The sequence below is a fragment of the Capra hircus genome, chromosome 11, assembly GCF_001704415.2.
Source record: "Capra hircus breed San Clemente chromosome 11, ASM170441v1, whole genome shotgun sequence".
NCBI lineage: Eukaryota > Metazoa > Chordata > Mammalia > Artiodactyla > Bovidae > Capra > Capra hircus.
Genome location: NC_030818.1, coordinates 57,163,907 through 57,168,534, shown reverse-complemented (window position 1 = coordinate 57,168,534; position 4,628 = coordinate 57,163,907). Strand labels below are relative to the sequence as shown.

At 42.7% G+C, this 4,628-nt stretch overlaps 1 pseudogene across 1 annotated transcript; it reads right to left on the bottom strand.

The window, feature by feature from the left end:
* LOC102174037 lies at positions 1,008-4,370 on the bottom strand (annotated as a pseudogene). Its single transcript, XR_001918745.1, has 3 exons — positions 4,365-4,370; positions 2,961-3,796; positions 1,008-2,731 (listed from the first exon to the last, which is right to left on the bottom strand). The product of XR_001918745.1 is annotated as a heat shock 70 kDa protein 4 pseudogene (transcript).

Genomic DNA, 4,628 nt, shown 5'->3' with positions numbered 1-4,628 from the left:
CAAGAGAGTGAAAAAGTTGGCTTAAAGCTCAACATTCAGAAAACGAAGATCATGGGATCTGGTCCCATCACTTCTTGGGAAATAGATGGGGAAACAGTGGAAACAGTGGCAGACTTTATTTTGGGGGGCTTCAAAATCACTGCAGATGGTGATTGCAGCCATTAAATTAAAAGATGCTTACTCCTTAGAAGGAAAGATATGACCATCCTAGATAGTATATTGCAAAACAGAGATATTACTTTGCCAAAAAAGGTCCATCTAGTTAAGGCTATGTTTTTTCCTGTGGTCATGTATGGATGTGAGAGTTGGACTGTGAAGAAAGCTGAGCACTAAAGAATTGATGCTTTTGAACTGTGGTGTTGGAGAAGGCTCTTGAGATTCCCTTGGACTGCAAGGAGATCCAACCAGTCCATCCTAAAGGAGTTCAGTCCTGGGTGTTCGTTGGAAGGACTGATGCTGAATCTGAAACTCCAATACTTTAGCCACCTCGTGCAAAGAGTTAACTCATTGGAAAAGATTCTGATGCTGGGAGGGATTGGGGGCAGGAGGAGAAGGGGACGACAGAGGATGAGATGGCTGGATGGCATCACCAAGTCGATGGACGTGAGTTTGAGTGAACTCCGAGAGTTGGTGATGGACAGGGAGCCCTGGTGTGCTGTGATTTATGGGTTCGCAAAGAGCCAGACACGACCGAGCGACTGAACTGAACTGAAATAGAACTTCAGCATGTCCTGAATTCACAATGCTGAAAACTGAATACTAATTTGAATGTTAAGCATTTGTAATAATTTCTGTAATTCATTATGAGGACAAATTTCAAAATTCACTAGAGAAGCAAAAGGTTTACCTATTTAAAACCTAGTCTGAATGTCATTTTTATGAATTTATCAGACATTACAGATTCTTTTGCAAATTGTTCATTCATTTCTTCTCTCCATTCATTACTGGCAGTTTCATAAATCAGTGATGCTTTTCATAGTCTTTTTTTGTATATATAATAGTCTGTTTTAATATAAACAATTGTTGGAATCAATGTTCATTTCAGGAAGCTTCTTGTCTGAATCCAAAGGCACAGCTGTGTCTGTACCCTGCTCAGAAGCCTGAGGGCCCAGGTTGTCTCCTTTTCCATCCACTGGTCCATTCTGTTCTGTATTTTTTTGCTCCTGTTTTGGAGGTTCCACTTTGGGTTTGGGCTTTGAAATTATAGGGCTTCAGATACTCATCAGCTCTTTAATGTTAGCTTCAATCTCTTTTGCCTTGACAACTGGATCCATGGTCAGACACTGCTTGTTCTGCAGATTCAGCTTGTTATTCATCCACTCCATGGCCTCATTCGTGCTTTTTTCCACTTTTAGCATGTCAGCAGTACCCAAATGATCATACTGGTCCTCCTTGTTTTTGAAAGAGCTGATTACTTTCATATACTGTTGAATTTGTTTCCCTAGATTGTCAAATAATTTTGGTCTTTCTTCAGATTCCTGGAATCGCATCTTGATAGGCTGATCTAGATTTTTAATTCAGCCGATTTATCAACGTAAACTTGCTTTGGCTGGTCTTCTCCATCCTCATACAACCAATTTTCTGTATCTTCTAATTTCAAGGTAAAATTGTTATGGTCATCTTCACTCACAAACTTCTGATATTCACCACTCAGCTTGTCTCTCATTTTGTACACATATTCTTCTACTGCATTCTTAGCATCATCCCTCTCTTTCTCTAGTTTATCCTGCATGATCATCTTACCCTCGTTTCCAATGTATAAGTTGAGCATCTCTCTGTTTATCTGCCATAAGAGTTGATTCTCAATTGGCAGGTCCACAGTATTGCTCTTCACTTTTGCCTTCTTGGCTTGAGGTGGTTGGTCCATGTTTTTGTCTTTTGATCCAGCTTGAGAGGTCTCCATTTCTTCAGACTCCAACCTATTTTCTGCTGGTGTCTGCTGCTGTTGCTCTTCAACATGTGGCTCCTCCTGGTCCAATTGCATCTTCTCTTCCTCCTTTGCATTCTGATCTGTTTCCATTGGTTCCTCATTTTCCTCAAACTTATGCGCTTCCACTAGAGATGCACTGGACACACTGAAAATGCCATGGACATTTACTCGAACCTTGACTTTCACTTTTGAACTGGAGCCATTAGACTGAGGAGTGACTTTCTGAACTGAGAACTGAGCTATAGCAGGATCTGGATAAGGCAAATCTTGAGGAGAGCTATAATAAGCCTCAAGAGTGAAAGGTTCCTTTCTGTAAAATGTGAGTACTTTAGAGAAAGGAGCAGCATGATTTTTCGAAAAGACTTCACAGTCACTTGACCCTTCTTCAGCTGGAGAATTCCATCTCAGAGATATTGGATATGGCACTACATCAGTGATAGAAAGTTCTCTGACTTTGAAAGCAGGCGATAAGATTGCACACTGCAATGCACAGCCTCGAGTAACAGCTTCATTGGCATTTAGTGTTGTACTAATTTCTTTACCAAAAAATTTGCTGATCTTCTCTTTCACTGCAGGGATTCGTGTTGCACCACCAACTATCTCCACTGCATAAATATCTTCTTTCTTTAAGTTTGCCTGTTTCAAAACACTATGAAGTGGTGGCTCCACTCTAGCTAAGAGATCATCACACATCTCCAGAAATTTGCCTCTATTCATAGTTCCAGAAACATCAACATCATTCATAAAACATTCGATGCTCAAAGGAAGGTCTGAAGCATTTGCGCTCATCAATTTTTTTTTAAATTTTATTTATTATTTTTTATTTTTTAAATTTTAAAATCTTTAATTCTTACATGTGTTCCCAAACATGAACCCCCCTCCCACCTCCCTCCACATAACATCTCTCTGGGTCATCCCCATGCACCAGCTCCAAGCATGCTGTATCCTGCATCAGACATAGACTGGCGATTCAATTCTTACATGATAGTATACATGTTAGAATGTCATTCTCCCAAATCATCCCACCTTTTTTCTCACACTCCCGAGACAGTCGTAATAATGCACGGATTTTGGACTTTATGTCTAGCTTGTATTTCTTTCCAAATTCTTCACAAAAATGATTTACTAGTACCTCATCAAATTTTCTGCCTCCCAGTGTTGTGTCAAATGCAGTGGCCAGAACTTTATGTTTTCCTCTATTAAATGCACATACAGAAACGTGATAAGAAGAATCTCCCATGTCTACAAAAACTACATTTCTTGGTTTCTCTTCTAAGGCAGGAAGATCTTGTTTATAGATTCCATATGCAAGAGCAACTGCAGTAGTTTCATTCATTAATCGCAGACAACAGAGACCAGCAGTCTGTGTTGCATCCATCACTGATCGTCTTTCTGCATCAGTATAGAAACAAGGAACTGAAATAACACAGTCCACAACAGGCTTCTTAAGAACACTTTCTGCTGTCTCCTTCAGTTTGGATAAAAGCATGGCAGTCACCTGCCCCGTGGTAAAACTATGTTCCTCCTCCATATATTTCACCTTTATACCTGTTAACCCAGTGGGCAACTGCACAATATCATATGCAAGTTTGGATTTTTCTCCCTCCACAAATGGATCAGAGAATTCTCGGCCATGGAATCTTTTAATCTTTGGACTGTGTTCTTTGCATTGAAAATTACCTGGCTTTTAGCTGCTGCTCCAATTGAGCGATTCTTAGGTCCAAAAGAAATGCAAGCCGGCGTGCAGCAGTCAGTGTACTCATTAGCAATTATTTTGATGCCGCCAGCATGGGCTACAGTGACGCAGCAGCTCTGGTCTATGCCCAGATGGTAGGTGTTGAAAAAGGACATCAGAGGGCAGACACACTGAAACCATACTCACAGAAAACTAGTCAATCTAATCACACTAGGACCACAGCCTTGTCTAACTCAATGAAACCAAGCCATGCCTGCAGGGCAACTCAAGATGGGTGGGTCATGGTGGAGGGATCTGACAGAATGTGGTCCACTGGAGAAGGGAATGACAAGCCACTTCAGTATTCTTGCCTTGAGAACCCTATGAACAGTATGAAAAGGCAAAATGATAGGATACTGAAAGAGGAACTCCCCAGGTCATTAGGTGCCCAATATACTACTGGAGATCAGTAGAGAAATAATGCTAAAGCTGAAGCTCCAGTACTTTGGCCACCTCATGCAAAGAGTTGACTCATTGGAAAAGACTCTGATGCTGGGAGGGATTGGGGGCAGGAGGAGAAGGGGACGACAGAGGATGAGATGGCTGGATGGCATCACGGACTAGATGGACATGCGTCTGAGTGAACTCCAGGAGATGGTGATGGACAGGGAGGCCTGGCATGCTGCAATTCATGGGGTCGCAAAGAGTCGGACACGACTGAGCGACTGAACTGAACTGAACTTAACTGATGCCCATCACCGACATGGCGCCGGCTACAGCTCAGGCTCCAGCCCAAGTCCCGCGGGCAAGACAAGACACGGACCTCAGCGGGGCTGGTGCGCAGAAAGCTGGCCGCGTGGGGTAGGGGAACCTGGGATAGTGGGGGACGTGCGAAGATCCACACGAGTGCCTAGGGTCTTGGAAAGAGGGCCGTGCTGAGGGCACTGCTCAGGCCGGCTCCGGCTCAGCGGCCGCACAGTGGGCGCCAGTATTTTCATAGTCTTTTAAGATAACTATTCAAAA